The sequence below is a fragment of the Apodemus sylvaticus genome, chromosome 1 (assembly GCF_947179515.1).
Source record: "Apodemus sylvaticus chromosome 1, mApoSyl1.1, whole genome shotgun sequence".
Lineage (NCBI taxonomy): Eukaryota > Metazoa > Chordata > Mammalia > Rodentia > Muridae > Apodemus > Apodemus sylvaticus.
In genome coordinates, this window is record NC_067472.1 from 114,980,262 (window position 1) to 114,998,697 (window position 18,436).

General features: G+C 37.0%; 1 protein-coding gene across 1 annotated transcript in view; it reads right to left on the reverse strand.

Moving 5' to 3' along the window:
• Dlg2 (discs large MAGUK scaffold protein 2) overlaps nucleotides 1–18,436 on the reverse strand; it is a 1,203,331-nt gene that overhangs the window by 1,163,786 nt on the left and 21,109 nt on the right. The gene's annotated exons all lie outside the window — the stretch shown is intronic.

An 18,436-nucleotide genomic window follows, 5' to 3' on the forward strand; every position in this document is an offset into this window, starting at 1 on the left:
GCAACTGCATTACTGACAGTGCCTGAAAATGCAAGGCTCCGTGGAATGAGGGGTAAGTTGAAAGCATTGTGCACAAGGTTCGGCAACCTTCAAACAGCCCAGGCACTGAAGGGTTTGGTGTTGTCACATAAGCATATGCAGCTGGTAGCATCCTGCCAATGCCTGCAGGTGCACAGAGAAAGCCAGTGAAACCAGAAAGAGGCTTTGAAAGTAGGAGGGAGGATGTTCCGAAGTAATTTTACTGTGAAACCCAGCACTGCCATGTCCTTTCGCTGAACTCAGAGGGAAAGGAGCTGATTCTTCATATGAACAAGGAAAGTTTTAAATCTATCTATCTATCTATCTATCTATCTATCTATCTATCTATCTATCTATCTATCTATCTATTCACTTTACATACCAATAGTTCACTCCATGCCTTTTCTCTCCTCTAAATCCCACCCTTACAAATGCCTGCCCCCATTACCTCTTCCCCAAGCAGGGCTGGATCTAGGCCCCTTACACGTTTGTGGGAGATGTGCAGACTGGTTTTCATGTGGGTCCTCTAACAACTGGAGCAGAAGCTGTGTCTCACTCAGTTGCAGGGCATTGGAACTAGGAAACATTGGTTCTCTGCATGTCATAGTATCTCAGTCACCAATTTTGACTTGTTTTTCTAAGTTTGGTTTCAAAACACATCTATACCACTCAAACCAGGAGACAAAAATCATTGCACTGGTAATTTCAGGTGGTAAGTGTCTGATTCAGGTTTCATGCTCATGGCTTTCAGCTTAGCCCTTTAAGTGATTTTTTTTAAGTGGAGATTGTCTCATAAATAAATGTTACAGAAAATAAAGTTGTGTTGATTCCTGGATGTGTTGTCAGATATCCAGCCCAGCATGGATGAAATGTGGGATTTATTCCTATATTAGTTACAAAATTGGAGACTTCAAAAAGTACTGGCACAAATCTAGAGAACAGACATGACTCACCTGAGGAACTGACTGTTTGTATCCTTCTGTCTTCCCTGCATTACACAGGTCCCTCCCCTTTTATCACAATTCCTCTTGTACCACAGGCTAAACAATGACACCCTAGGCCTCAAAACTACACAGCATTAAAAATAATGAAAATATAAGTTATTATGTTCTTTTTATTTTTTCTAAACAAAATATTCCATAAGATCAAATCCAAATGCCCTGGCTCCATTTATAGGACTTTCCTTTATGTGTTCATTATCTAGGAAATGACTCTGAATTCACCACCGTTGTACACAGTGTGTCTGAAATACACAGAATGCCCCCTGAATAGGAATATGAATCTGTCTCTTTCCCAGCTCAAAACACAGAGTCCAGATATCTCTCTGAGTGTTCAGATTGAAGCAGATGTGAAGAAGGTCACTTGAGCATGAACCTGACCTCAAATGCTACGTCCATCATTCAGAAGCTACGTGACCTTTAATGAGCCCTTTAAAGTGGCACTCTTGGCCACTTTCTCTTCTGCAAAATGGGGTTGATCGCTTCTGTCTTTTCAGGATCATTTTGATGGCTATCAATGAGAATTAGTAAGTAGCCCTGTATTAAGTCAGGTGGTTTAAAATAGTACAACCATTTGTTCATTATGAGTTTTTAGTGAAATTTAGTAATGCCACTTATTTTTTTTCCTTGCCATGTTAGGAAATGATGTCTTGTTCATATAGAGAATTCATTAGGATTCCATGTTGACCTTTGACACTTTCATAGGATGGCACATCCACAGGAAGAAGATGCAGGATTTTTAATTCTGTTAAAGTGAATCAGGCTTCCATCATCCTCATCTCTTTTTGCTTCTTTGATACATATTAATTCTTTATTTTTCTTTGGCATCTACACAAACCTTGTCATTTCTATATATAAATCATGAGACCAAGAAAGGAATTACTCAGCTACCGTGTAGAAGATCAGGGAGTTCTAGAGAGCTTACCTTCTTATAGACATTCCTGAGTTTTGGGAGTTGCTCAGACACAGCACTTGGCACTTTCAAGTTCAAGTTCTTTGTGTTCAGTCTAAGCCTGGCAAGTATAAGATGCTGAGAAAATTGTAGATGAGGGGACCCGTGCCTTATCTGCACTCATCCATGGTTAGACTCAGTTCTGTGTAGAAAATCTAAGGGTTTTCCAGTAACTAAATGACCAAAGGTTTTGGTGCCACCCAAGCAACCTTGCAGAGGGAAGACAAACTATGATAGACAGTCTACCTCCTCGATAACACTGGAAATAAATTTTATCTGCCTTCCCAAATATTTGTTACCTTTCTTTTCCCATATCTCCACCTGTTATGGTAACTTACAGATATATCAGTCAGATGCATGAAATTTTTCAAATAATTGAGATTTACATCATGAAACAGAAACCTGGCAGGCTTTCCAAAAATATTAAAGGCATTCTTTCAAGTCGTCTTCCATTCTTTCTATTTGTCAATAATCTCTGGTCCCGCTGCAATTCTGGTGCCTCCGGGAATCTCTTCACACACTTATAAGATAAAAAATATTGAAGAGTGATCTTCCTTTAAGAGTGATGCCTAGGGGTTCAGTCAGTCATTTTGGAGAACAGGACATCTGGCTGCTTCCTGACAGCACCTGGGTCCATATGACTCCAGTACTACTCACTTGCCTAAGGTCAGAATGAAATTCTGCCTTCAAGCAGAAGGAGCTGTCAGATCCACACTTTCTGAGATAAAGGACTTCATTCAAAAGCCAGCAGGAGCCTTGTGAATCATTTTTGAGAACTCAGCTCCCTTGTTAATATCAATTTGTGGCAGGCAGAACTTAAGCATCCTGTAGTGCTTCCTGATTACAACTCTCAAATAGCAACTGTTTAGAGTCTAAAATCTTTGACATGTTTTTGTTTCTCACTCTCCAGGGCTCTCTGAACTAGTATTACATAAAGGACAGTGCTGGTCAGAGTTCTTCCACAGCTTCCTAATCACCAGAGCTACATGGTCTTAAAAGAATGAAAACTATGAGCCAGTCACGAAAGGGAACTGTGTTTTACTTCATCTCTTGACTGAACCCTTGCATTCACATATAATAACCAATCAGTTTTGGGTTTTTCTAAACTTGCATCATCTGAAAAAACTCTCATCCATGAGAATTTTCAAACTTCATAGTGATTTCCTCATATGATGGTTCTCAACCTTCCTAGTGCTATAACCCTTCAATACAGTTCCTCATGTTGTGGTGACCCCCCAACCATAAAATTATATTCATGGCTACTTCCTAACTGTAATTTTGCTACTCTTGTGAATCATAATGTAAATACCTGACATGCAGGACATCTGATATGAGAACACCAAAGGGGTCGTGATCACACATTGAGAGCAGCTGCCCTAATACAATAATAACTTGTACTGTTTACTTACATGCATCCAAGAGAAATGGCTAGAAGTGGGCAGAAGAGGAAAGACAGTTGTCCCTGTGTTTTTGCCTTCAACCATGGTGGAATTTCCTTGACATAGTTTGCTGAATGATCTTCTAAGGTCCATTTGGTTGGCTCAAGCTCTGCTCTTTTCTTTGATAAGAAACAGCTTAGGAGTGAGAATTTTATTGCTAGTGTGATTAGTATGTAGGTTTTTATTTCCCTTTGCTGTTTCTTAGCTCTTCCACAGACTGCGGGATTTAACCATTTTATATATTTATTGATTTCTAGCACTAAGAATGGCTCTCCTTTCCTTGCTTTAGCCTTTACTGATTATTCAAGATAACTTTTATTTGTCCTTTAAAAATTAATATGTGAAGCAATAAATATGAGCCAGACATATTTGTTCCAAATTCTACCTATATCTGATGGAGTGAATAACTTTATATGGGGCTCATCTATAAAACATAATAATTTAACTCATTTTTAAGGTGTTCTTAGGGATTAAATGAGAACATGAATGTGTGTAGTTCCTTGCTATGCAATCCACAATAAATTTCTATAAACTCTTAGATTTCAATTCTTTAAACTCTTGATAGAATGAACACACTGAGTCCAGTTATTCCACTTTCAGTATATTTTTGCATGAAAAGCTTCTAATACTTACATGGATAGCTCAATTAGTGTCATAGGTCCTTCTAAAAATAACTAATCTTATCTTCTCTCCAGCTTATGCTAGGAGTCTTATAAAATATTCTTGTCTACTTAAATAATCTCATGATTCATTCACACTATAGTCTCCAGGTATTCAAAATGTACCAGGTCACTTTGCACCTTTAAAACATCTTTAATGGCTGTCATCACCTTGTTTTCTGCATCCACTTCCATTTCAGTAAACTCCATGAGAATATTAATTTTACTTACCATTAATTATCTAGAACAAATGTATGGATGTGTACATATAACATGTGTATATGTACAAGTCAAAAGAAAAGGGGGAAAGTTAGTTATTAAGTGAGAGATATATGAAATTTGAATAATGGTGGCTATGGTTTTGTTCCAAAAACTGAGAAATTATGCTGAAGGGTTATTTAAGGGAGGTGTGTGTCACACCTGTACACTCATCCTAGAAGAAGCAGCATTTCTCCCCATCAAGTATATTTGGAGTATTTTGAGTGTACTTGGGATACAGAGAGTGCCACAGAGATTTGAGCATGACATCTTGCCCTCAGATAACTTAGCTAAATAGAGAATCACTGAGCAGGAAAAAGGGCCAGGAAATTAAAAATATTAAATAATAAAATAATATGATATGGATGCTATAAAATGTATTAAGTGCCACACTGTGAGTAGAGCCTGCCATAGCTAGAAATAAGATGTATATAAGTCTCCTCAATTTCACCACAAAATGAATGATACCTTACAACTACTTGCAGCTATTTCACCAAAAGGTATACGTCATTGTAAAGCTCAAAGCACTTATTTCAACTCACACAATAATAGTGGGAGACTTCAACACCCCACTCTCACCAATGGACAGATCATGGAAACACAAACTAAACAGAGAAACAGTGAAACTAACAGAAGTTATGGACCAAATGGATTTAATAGATGTATATAGAACATTGCATCCTAAAATAAAAGAATATATCTTCTCAGCACCTCACGCTACCTTCTCCAAAACTGACCATAGAATCAGTCACAAAACAGGCCTCAACAGATACAACATTGCAATGATCCCATGCATCCTATCAGATCACCATGGACTAAGGCTGGTCTTCAATAGCAATAAAAACAACAGGAAGCCCAATACACATGAAAGGTGAACAACACCCTACTCAATGATAACTTGGTAAAGGAAGAAATAAGGAAATTAAAGACTTTAGAGTTTAATGAAAATGAAGGCACAACATAACCAAACTAATGGGATTCAATGAAAGCATTGCTAAGAGGAAAACTCAACTGGAGAGAACATACACTAGCAGTTTAACAGCACACCTGAAAGCTCTAGAACAAAAAAGAAGCAAATAAATGCAAGAGGAGTAGAGGGCAGGAAATTATCAAACTCATGGCCAAAGTCAGCCAAGTAGAAACAAAAAGAACTATACAAAGAATCAACAAAACCAGGATCTGGTTCTTTGAGAAAATCAACACGATAGATAAACCATTAGTCAGACTAACCAGACGGCATAGACACAGTACCCAAACTAACTCAATCAGAAATGAAAAGGGAGACAGAACAACAGAAACTGAGGAAATTCAAAAAATCATCAGATCCTATTACAAAAGCCTATACTCAACAAAACTAGAAAATACCAAAGTTAATCAGGATCAGATAAATCATCAAAACAGTCCCATAACCCCTAAGGACACAGAAGTAATCATTAAAAGTCTCCCCTACCCTAAAAAATAATTCCAAGACCAGATAGGTTTAATGAAGAATTCTATCAGACCTTCAAAGAAGACAAAACTAATACTCTTCAAAATATTCCACAAAATAGAAACAGAAGGAACACTACTCAATTCATTCTATGAAGCCACAGTTATGCTCCAAAGAGTTCCATCTCCATTGAGTTTATGTCTAATCAGGAACTTGTCACGTTGTCCTTCCACAGAGGACTTCATAAGAAATTTTTTCTACTTCTATCATGTTTAATGTTCCAAATAGATTTTTAAAAGTGGTTGAGAACATATTACTTTTAGCTTAAGAAGATATCATGTATATTTAATTGGCATTTAACTATTATAAATTATTTTAATGACTTAAAAATGTCAATACTGAGTTGTATATTTTAAAGTAATTCTTATTAGTTTAATAAAAAAAGAATAAGCTCATTCTAAGAATGCTATTTCATATGAAAAGTAGTTTGATATTAAAAGCATAGGATTCATTTGTGGGAGAGATATGTTTATATGCAAATATCTCATTCCTTTTATATCTTAATTTAAATAGGATGGAGCTCTTAGTTCAACCTAAATAATATTGTAGGCACTATGGGAGTGAAGATGAATAGTTCTTGCTCTTAAGCAGAGGTATCAAATGCTAAACAAATATTAAGATAAAATGTCAAGATACATATAATCAAAGAATAAAGACAATGTACACCAATTCACAACTGGTAAACGAGGTGGTCTGTTTGCCAGAGGTTTGTTGTTGCTTTGGCTCACATTTTTAACCTTTGGTGTTATGTTCCAAAGCACTGAGCCTGAGGAAAGACATGATGTCACTCAATGGGAGAATGATGGATAGAATGGCTCCCATCATGGTGCATAGGAAACAGAGAGAGAAGGTTAAGAACACTGGTGACCTAGTGACCTCCCCTTCCTTTTGCTTCTCCTGAGACTACAGTCTATTGGATAGCCCCATCTTCATTCAGGCAGAGCCTTCCCTCCAGTGGCTGTTTAACTTGCCAATCATCTCTGCAAATGTCTTCATAGAAACAGAGTGAGGCATTTTAGTCTCCTAGGTGTCTCTTGATCCAATCAACTTAACAAACCAGATTAATTATCACAGACTGTCATGACGAAATATCACGGTGGGTGGCTTAAAGGGAAGAAATGTTATCTCCCTTACATTTTCTGGAGAATTGAAGTACAAAACCAAGGTGACCTGAGCAGAAGTGTTACTTTCCTCTGAGGTTCCTCACCTTGGTTTTCAGGTGAATAACCACAGCCAACACAATATCATTCTTCTCTTTCTTTTAAAAACTTTTCCTTCATATAGATATATATGTGTGTATGCATATATGTGTGTATATATATATATATATATATATATATATATGAAGTGTGTAAACATTAGTTTAGTATATGTTTGTATACATATACATATTTTTCCTTCATATACACATATGTGTATGTACATATAGTGTGTATATATTAATTCAGTATATTTTATATACATAAACATAAACTTTTCCTTCATACACACACTCACACATATGTGTATATATATATATATACATATATGTGTGCATGTTTGTGTATGAGTGTGATAATTGCACAAAGTAATAAGATTTATAAAGACATTGCTATTAACGTATATTACATACTTTGACAAAATTCATCTCCCGTTAATCTCTGCTATTCTTCCTGTTACCAGATCTCTTTGCTGAAACAGCACCTCTGGTCTAGGGTCTCCATTTCACCTAGATATTTGGCAACATGCCCAGCCTCAGAAACTTCTGAATGAGTGTCTCTTGTGAACAGGAGGCTACATGAGTGTCCTTAAAGTAACCTCCATTTTAACAGCCTGGCATTCAGAATAACACAATACAAGGCTACATGCAGGGCAAAAGGTAGAGACTCTTCAGCTGTATTCTTTTCAAGTCTACAACTGGTCTTTTACAAAGAAGCAACACAGAGAGCTATAAATCATATTTTCCACTTCAGATAATACACTAATCCAGCAGTCAGAAGCATCTCTTCAAGAAGATTCAAGAATAGAATTTCATAGGCCAGTGCCTGATTCAGTGTTTTATAAAAGCCTTAGTGGAGACCCCCCCCCCCTTTCAGTTGTCTTATTACTACTCTGGCCTGAATACAAGAAAGACCAACACCATCCCTCAGTTTGCCACATACAACAGGATATTTTCATATCAGGGCAACAGTAAGGCACTAAACATAACTATAGCTATCTATTCAGATAAGTTCTAGTTTATGCAAGTCTTTATGTCATTTTATACCACCAAATTCTACTCCCTCTAGAATAAATGTTCATCCTCTCCCATTATATTGAAAAACAGCATTCTCAGACACAGGGCTTTACTGTGATCCTCCCTGACTCTCTTTGCTGCTTCTGCAGGTCATGGCAAACTACTCTTCATATTTAGAAGCCACTCTCACCTTCAGTTCTTCTCTGCTGGACTATGGGATGTACAAAAGCAAAAGCATCTGCTCTTACTTTCTAAACTATTTCTTCATATATTTACAGAAAAATCAAATTTCTTTGAAATCTTTAGGACCTTTCCTTACAATTCTGTTAACCAGATTAAAAATTATATATGTAAAGTACTAGAATGTCAGCATGGTGCCACTTGCTTAGTAAATGATAGTACCTGTCACTAGTAACTGGGTTTCTCAAGTTTTAAAGATATTAATGACATACTGCATAAGAAACTGAAATGTCATCAGCACAAAATCTTCCTACTGTTCTTAACTTTCTAGAAAGTAAAAAATAATAGGTGCCCTTATTTCCTGAGATAGAGTACCTGAGGTCTATTTTTTTGTGTGTTTTTTTTTTAATTCATGCTTTTGAAACAAGACTAATAGCCATACTGGGCTATAATGGAGCAATAATCTATTTGGAAACACTGTCTTTATCAATGAATGTGTTTGTTCAGAGGCAATATTTCAAGCTGAAATAGAATATTTAGCTTTAGCAGCGAGTGAGCCAAGAATAATGAGGAAATGACTCACTTTACTAGCATTAAATATGAACACATGAATGAGCAGGTATATAGTTTGGTAATAATCATGTACTTAAGTAGTTAAGTGTTTCAGCATGAGCACCATTGACATCATCTTTCTTCTATTTAATTCCACTCCGCCCATTGTCCTACCTACACTACAGTGATTAAAGTAATGGCTTGAAAATTCTCCAGATACAGTCCACCATAAATAAAATCTTTATTACAGTTCGAAGATGCTACATCAGAAAACTGGGGATGCAGGTTTTGGTACCACCATGTAACACCTAGATCACAGGAAGAGGGAGAAATTACTGACTGAACAAACACAGAAACATGGATGCACATAGGTCATGCACTGTGTGGAGGATGACACAAATAATTTCAAAGTTTGGATAGAGCAGGAAACACACATGTCATGTAGCAGGCCTGCAATCTCTGTCTGTGCAGTGTCAGCAGAGGATTTAGAATTGTAAACCAGCTTGACCTATGTCATGAAAAAAAAGTTTACTGATGTAATGCATATGTAAATGTATTGCATCAAAAGAACAAAAACAAAGGACAAACTTTGGAAAGAATTTCTTTTCTCCTATGACCCTTGAAATGAGTATATCAAATAGATGTCTCCACTCCCATTTATTTCAGCATTAGTAACAATAGCCAAAATATGCAAGTGGCCCATGACTAACTCAGAAAATATATGTGCATAATAAAATACTATGCAGCCTTACAAATACAGAAAGTCCACCATTTATAATAATTTGTAATTTGGACAACAAATACTAGGAATACCATTCAGTTACAGGAAGAATCATAGACAATCTCTTCTGTATGTGGAATATAAAAAGGTTGATCTCATAGCAACAGAGAACAGAGAATTAATAGCCAGGAGGTGGAGTGAAATGGGAGAGGAGAAATGGAGAAGTTGATTTAAAAAAAAAAGAAAAACCACAAAGTTTAACCTTGAGGAATAAATTTTAGTGACCTGTTACTGTGTACAGTGGACATAGTTAACAATTATGTGTTGTGTGCATTAAAATTGCTAAGGGTATAGATTGAGTTCCCAGCACATAAATTGAGTTAATTGAAATAATGTGATAATGAACTTAGTTGGTTTTGTTTCCTACAACATACAATTAAGTGAAACATACTGTACCACTTAAATATGAAAAGTTATTATAGTTTGTCAATAAACAAACTAATGTGTTTATTTTTAAATCAGAAGCTGTTTCTTGTCTCACTGAAAAGTGGGTAGAGAGAGCATAAGAAAGAAACTGAAGACATCGGCTATTACCTGCACTCCATTTAATAGCAGCTATGTGTTGACTGGTTGCTGAAACAGCAAAGAAGGGAGTATGTTATCTACTTTAATCTGATTTAGACCTGACACAGCTTTTTTGTGTGTTCTACATGCTATCATTTCCATTAAGGGAATTATGTCTTAGACCGCTTACATGATTTGGCCCAAATAGCATAAGAGGCAGACTTAGTCATTCCAACTCCTGTTTTGCTGACCAAAATGTGCTTGGATTTAACCAGTGCATTCATCCAGTGACAAGAAATGAAACTGAAAGGTACCAGACAACTGCAGCTTATTCAATACCTTCCATCTATAATGGAATCAGTACACATAAAACTACAACTTATTTGATACTTTCCATCTATACTGGAATTACTATGATGATGGAATAAAATGTAGGTCTGTACCACATAGTAATTTGTTTCATATTCCAAAGGGTATTTTCTCATCAGTTACTTTTATTTTTAAATGTTCATTACATTTATTTAATGGTTATGATGGGATCATGTAATGATATGCTTGTAGAAGCCAAAGAGAACTTCTATCAGTCAGTTCTCCAGTTCCAACATATGACCCTCTCATGGCTCAAAGTCTGGCTTGGAAGCAGACTCCTGATGAAGTATCTCTCAAATCCTCTGATCTTTTTGTACAGTTCACTTGGCCCATTAACTTCTGTCACCCAAGACTTTAAATTCCATCCATTCAAGTTAAGTTGAGTTCAGAGGCTATCACCTTTTTACACCTTACATTATATCCCTTTAATTTGTCTCTTGATATCACATACCTTTATTTTAATTTTGGTTGTATTATCTCCTCTACTAGAATTCAAACTTCCTGAAGCAATCACCTGTACCCATATCATATCTGTGTCTTCTCTGTGATAACCATTCAGGTATGTTTATAACTACCAATAACTCAAGAGTAGGAAAAAGCATTTTAGTACATTCTTTATTAATCTTTCTATGAGAATATCAATGTGAAACAAATGGAGAGGGAAACAGCAAAAATTATTCAGCAATATGAAAACAAATTATGTAAAAACATTTATGTATTTACATAGTTAATGGTGACTAGAAATTTTATATATTTATTACTATAATAGGACTTCCAACTTCAGGTATCTATTTATGTAAAATTATATGAGTAAGAATCACTCTTCAGAAACTACCATGCAACAGACATATTGTACTACAAATCACTGTCCTTTCTGAGAAACAGGCTGAATCTCATAATATATGAATATTCGAGACTGACTGGCTCCTATTTAACATAGTCTAAGGGCACATCCAATCTTTTGACATTTTAACAGGACCCTAATGTACAGAGTTCATGCTAGAAAACAGTAATCAAGTTACAAAGGTTCCCAAACCCCTCATATTTACAATTCTGTGTTGAGCCACACCCATGCAGTCCTAGGGTCCATGTGGTCCATGTGTTTGCTACGTTTTAGATAAGACTGTGAGTACTTTGTTTCTCTTGTCACACCTTATGCTTAAGACAAGAAATAACTCATTAAAGCAATCAACACTACTTATCACTTGCCTTTATTTTTTAAGTCTTGCTGTCCAAAGCCATGTGTCTTTGTGTTAGCTGTTCCTGTTGTTAAAGACCTTATCAGTTAATAGTCATAATATAAACTGCTGAAACGTGAGTACAAAGAAAAAGAGAATTTCTATGAAAAGTTATTTGAATGCTTTGCAGCAGTGAAATGAAGGCACATCACTAGAGAGCTAGTTTTAAGTAAAGCTACAAGCAACAATCATATGCTAAAAGCAAATAATGAAAACATGAAACATGACATTCTGTTTTCTTAACTCAGATTATCTTTCCCTTCTGTTTTAAATAAATACAGTAAACTATACTGAATGCTCACAACATTTATTACATATATTTATAATGCTATTGATACATGTGTAATTTTCTAGCACTTAGAAATTCATGCCAAGTAGCTATCATTAAAGATAATCATTAGTTTATAAGTTTGGAAATTCAATCCTCTTGGCATAACGGATGAAAAATCCTCCAACACATCAGTCCTATCTCCTTTCCTAGACTTGGTTTTTATGACTTTCTCCCTCACCACAATATACTGACATTAGCAAAGGCAATTCCTAACTGTCCTTGAACAGGCTGCATGAAATAAGCCAAGTCCAGAAAGATAATTTCCACACAGTTTTATTTTAATATAGACGTCAACACAAGTTAACTTGTACAGATAGCTGCTTCCCCTTTCTTTGTTGCCTTCTACTCTTCTCAATCCATCCCTTTTATAAACCTATACTGGTCCATATTGCACGTTCATCTCCACCACCAGACTAGAATCCTGCTTTTAGCCTCCGCAAACAGCATCATGTTCAGCACACAGCATGTTTGGGTGTTCATAGATGAATTCACGAATGTGGGCTTACGTAAAATTCTCAGATCTGGAGACTCACTGAGATGTTAAAACAGAACAAGCCTTCTTTCTCTTCTTCTTGCTCTTTTAAACAAGACTTTAATTTAGTGAATTCTGTAAAACAACTTTTTTATAATTACTTCTACTGTGTCATGATTAAAATCTTTTGAAAATTTCGCCTATATACATGAATATACACACATGTATGTATATTCATATATGTGTATTACATAAAAATATGTGTGTATGCCCATCAGAAATGTCCCAGTAATGGAAAGATGTGTAACTATTGGCTTTTATTGCTGTAATTATAGATTCTCAATGCAAAAAACAAATAACAACAATAGACCACAGTTTATTATTTATTTCTTGGGGGGGTTCAAGACAGGGTTTCTCTGTATAGCCCTGGCTGTCCTGGAACTCACGCTGTAGACCAGACTGGCCTTGAACTCAGAAATTCACCTGCCTCTGCCTCACAGAGTGCTGGGATTACAGGCGTATGCCACCACTGGCCACAGTTTATTTCTTTTAACTTACACCAGATATTCTCCTTCATGTTGAATTTAAACTGAAAACAAGACAAAAAAATGACATTTTGTCAGCATGTCAATAAAAAACCACCTTTCTTTGTTGCCATAGGGAAATGCATGGGTTCTATGAATTGAGCTTGGATCACGAGGCACATTTACCACTATGGCATCTTGCCAGATCCTACACTATTTATTAAGATACATCACCATTTTGCTATAATAGCTCATCAGAACATGGTAAAAGCATTCCCACATAATGGCATGCCATGAATGCCAAAAACTACTGAAATTAAACAGAAAACTCCATCACCTTCCATTATTTGGTACCTTCCATTGTTTTCCCTGAAAAACCTATCAATGGTCTGCTGCAGCTGATATATATATTTATTTTCCACAACAGAGCAGTCATGCTCTACACATTGTATAAAAAATGAAATGGTAATAAATTGTTCCCAAAATAAGCTTATGTGCTTCTAAAATCATTCCATAGGCTTATACTTTCCATAGGATGAAGCCTCTGCTATACAAAATCTGACCCTTACAACATCTAAGGGTTTCTTTCTCCTCAGTCTTCTTTCTGATCATCCCGCACTCATCTTTACAGTATTCCTCAGAGACTCCACAACAGTCACAAAGCCCAGCTTCTTTCATACTGATTTTCCTATCTGAAATGTTCCTTTTCTATTCATTTGGAAAATTTTGACTTATTGTTCAATGTATAAGCCGACTGTATTGTCAATGCAGTTGTTTGTATTGAATGTTCTCTATGCCCCCATGGACATCTTGTTTATGGCCCCATGATTAGTCGGTGTGGTTGCTGTATCTATCACATGAGGCTTCAAATAGACCAAATGGCTAGTGAAGATACACTATCATCTTCTCATCTTTGGAGTATATTACTCATAAACATTATACGGTTATGACAACACATGACAGAAAAATATTAAAGAAGGGGGAAAGGCAGAGATGGAAGCCTAGTCTGGGTCTTACGGCCAACGGTTCAGTCATTGCTATGAGCGTTCTTCTCATTCAGCTTCCTTCCCCATCTAGACATGTGACGATGCTAAGAATGAAGACACAGAGATTCAAGGAAGAAAAAAACGCTTCATAAATGGATCCTAGCTTTCAATTTTCTGATACTCAGAGTCCAAATACTATTGAGTGTGTTCAGTAGAACTGAGTGACTTATATGGAGACAATTAGCAAGAGTTCCCCAAGTACTTCAGAAGAAAAAACTTGGCCTAGTGACGCCTGACAGAATTCTGCAACTTTACCTCAACAGTCTCCTTGGGTTGTCACAAAAAGTGTTTGCCTGAGTGCTTGCTACAAATGGTCTTATCAAGAAAGGCATGCTTTACCACAGACAGAGCCAAGGTGATGGATGCTTTGATGGAAGACACAAAAGAATAAGGACATGTAAAAATAGTCATGTGATTAAGAAGTTAACCACTGAAAAAAACAAACAACCCAATCAAAAGATGGGGGTATAAAACCAAACTGATAATTCACAACAGAGGAACTGTGAATGGCTTAGAAACACCTAAAGAAATGTTAAAAGTCCTTAGTGATCAGAGAAATGCAAATCAAAACGATCCTGAGATTTCACCTCATACCAGTCAGACTAAATCAAAATGACTAAATCAAAACCTCAGGCAACAGCACACGTTGGCGTTGGCGAGGATGTAGAGAAAGAGGAACATTCCTCCATTGCTGGTGGGATTACAAACTGGTATAATCACTCTGGAAATCAGTATGGAGTTTCTTCAGAAAATTAGAAATAGATGAACTAGCAATACCACTCTTGGGAATACACCCAAAAGATGCCCCCCATGCCACAGGAGCACATGTTTCACTATATTCATAGTGGCCCTGTGTTAGCCAGAAGCTGGAAACAACCCATATGTTCCACAACAGAAGAATGAATACAGAAAATGTGGTTCATTTACACAATAGAATACTACTCAGCTATAAGGAATGAGGACATTATGAGTTTTACAGGTTAATGGATAGAACTAGAAAATATCATCCTGAATGAGGTAACTCAGACCCAAAAGGATATGCATGGTATGTACTCACTAATAAATGGATATTAGCCAAAATGTACAGAATATCCAAGATACAGTCCATAGAACTCAAAGGTCAACAAGCTAAAGGGCCCAAGTGAGGACACCTCAGTCCCACTTGTGTGGGAGAAGAAAGCAATCACAAGGTGGGAGGGAAAGACCTGGGAGGAAAAGTGGACATGGGTTTAGGTGGGAGAGGGGAACATGATGTTATATTAGCTAGAGAAAAGGACTGAAATCCTAAGGGCCAGAAAAAGAATGGAAACAGGCAACCTCTGGAAGGTGGGAGGTTGGGGGGCCCCTCTCGAATGTACCAGAGATAGGAGCCTCTGGGAGATGAGAGCCTCTCAGGAATCAAAGGAAGGAAACTTGGAGATGCCCTACAGTTGGGAAAGGGAACTTGTGGAGCCCACCTCCAATAGACAGTCAGGGCATTGAGTGTGAGAGACTGTCATCTCACAGTCTAAGTTCTGACTCAATTCTTTCTGTCTGAAAGAACTGCAGGGATGGAAATGTAGAAGAGCCTGAGGAAAAGAAGATACAGAGATAGATCCAAAGTGGGATCCAGCTCAAAGGGAGGCCCCAAGACCTGACGCTATTACTGAGGCTATGGAGTGCTCACAAAAAGGGACTGTCATGACTGTCATCCAAAAGATCCGACAAGCAGCTCAAAGAGTCAGATGCAGATGTTTGCACCCAACCAATGGACAGAAGCTGCTGACCCCTGTGGTTAAATTAGGGAAAGGCTGGAAGAAGCTGAGGAGGAGGGCAACCCTGTAGGAGGACCAACCATCTCAGTTAACCTGGACCCCCAAGATCTCTCAACAATCAGGCAGCAGTGGATATTTCACCTGATTGTGATTTCTTTAACGGATCTTCAATTTCCATTTATAAAAAGAATATATTAGGTATTAATCCTGAATCCACTAATACCAAATGTCATTATACAATATGGAGGTGCTACATATACAACTCCAGGAGAGCAGATGAATTTCGCTTTAAGTTATGAATGGTGTCCAAGAACTTTTTGCATGATTCAAATTGTCTCTTGTATGCAATTAATCAAGAGTTGACATGTAGAAACTGTTTAAATTGCTTATACCATTGATCTTAGTCTTCTCAGTACTTTCCAGTAAAACAATATCCATGAATGAACATCATAATAGACAGAGCCATTTATAAAAAAGAAAAATAGTGACTCTGCTCTTTGCTTACGGTCATAATAGCCACCTTTGTGTAATGGATAATGGATTCTAAATCTTGTCATCCATTAGTTGCCTCTGCACTGTTGTATAGAGTCAGCCTAGGTCTTACCAGACCCCTTTGACAGAATAGAAACTGAATGTGTAAAAGTTAAATGACATATCCAGGATGCACAGGATGAAACAGGTATGGTTAAATCTTTGAGCTTTTGAAAAAGTATAAGTTTTTGGTTTTTGAAAATTTAATATACTTATATCATTTCCCACATCTTCCTTTCCTCACTCCAACCTCTTTCATGAACCCATGACCCCTTCTTTTTAATTCATGGCCTTTTTTTAATTCTTCTTCTTCTTCTTCTTCTTCTTCTTCTTCTTCTTCTTCTTCTTCTTCTTCTTCTTCTTCTTCTTCTTCTTCTTCTTCTTCTCCTTCTTCTTCTTCTTCTCCTTCATCTCTCTGTCTCTCTGTCTCTGTCTCTGTCTCTGTCTCTCTCTCTCTCTCTCTCTGTGTGTGTGTGTGTGTGTGTGTGAACAAAATATGCATGAGTAGAAGATGAATAGGAATTAATGGTTTGGTTGTTGTGAAGTTACATAAGACTATTGTGACTATGTGCTCTGAAGCAAGTAGATCCTAAGCCACTCATTATATTTATTAAACAAGCTTTCTGAGCATTTTCTATGTTGCTAAACACTTAAGTATGTTGTCTCGCTTAACCTTCTTACAAGTCCATTGAATATGTCCCATGATCCCCAGAAATGTGGGTAAAACTGAACCATACAGAAGCTGAGTATTTTTTCCCAGTGTCACAGAGCTAATAAGGATCTATCTACCTCTGGTCTCTTAGAACCATGAATATACTTTCCTGACTTCATTATTCATATGTGTGGAGTACTGAAGATAATACTAAGGAAGATAAATTAAGACTTCCTAGTACCCACCAAAAAGGAAATCTGTATGACTTCATTTGATCCTTGATAAGAATCAAATATTAAATATAATATTGATATATCATACAATATTAAATATCAAATACATACAGTATTGCCTTGATTTTACTTGTAAGAAAACTGAAGCATGATGTAATTTGCTGAAATACTGGGTAGAGAGCTACTTGGCTTTATGATCAGGTCTATTGACTCCAGAACTCAGGCTCACCGGCAGAGTTTACTCTGGGAGGGCAAAGCTGGGTTACAATAGCCTCAGGACCGATGACTGCACATTTTTTAAACCCTTTACATGTGATGTGCTAAATGGCAAAATGATTTTTATAGATTTCTTTTTCAGTTTAAAAAATTCCCTTTCTCAGTACCAAACAAATAAAAAAGTTGGTCCCTGCTTCTGATATGGAAAATAAATGAAAAATAAATAAAAGTATAAAAATATACCTTCAGTTACATTATAGAGGAAAGAATTTAGTCAAAAGAAAAATCTAGCTCAAGTAAGAGCTTCAACTAGGTGTAGGATGGTGTATAGCAGTGAGTGAGAGAGGAAGGATTTAAAATATTAGAGGGCTAGAGTGATGGCCAAGTTGGAAAAACGCTTGCTGTGTTTGGTATAAGGACCAGACCAGAGTTTCAGTGCTTAGAACCATGTAAAGCTGGGTTTGGTTACAGATTCCCGTGGGCCTAGAGCTGTTCAGCAATTTGAGAGCTTGAGGCAGCTTCCCTGAAGCTCACGAGACAGCTAGCCTGGAGCACTCAGAGATGGACAAGGAAAGGGAGGGCCTGCCTCAAACGCAGTTGAGGGCCGAGCACAAGCCTGCGGTTTTCTTCTGACTTCCACGCTGCTGAACACCCCCTCTGCACTCACATGACCATCCATGAGCACAGGTGCGCGTACACACACACACACACACACACACACACACAGAGAGAGAGAGAGAGAAAGAGAGAGAGAGAGAGAGAGAGAGAGAGAGAGACGAAATGGAATCATCAAAACTCAACTAAACATAAGCACTAAGATATTGTGGGTAAAGAAATAAAATTTAGAGCAACTGTCCAATTTTTAGCTTGGGTATATGGGTAGACAAAAATTAATTCCCTTTATTGTGTTTTTATAAAGAAACCCATAGCACCTCAACAACAGTAGGAAAGATTCAGTGTGCGAAGCCTAATCAGTTACTAAGGTTTCGTACCTTGAAGCTTAAGAAGCCATGAGGGAAAGGATG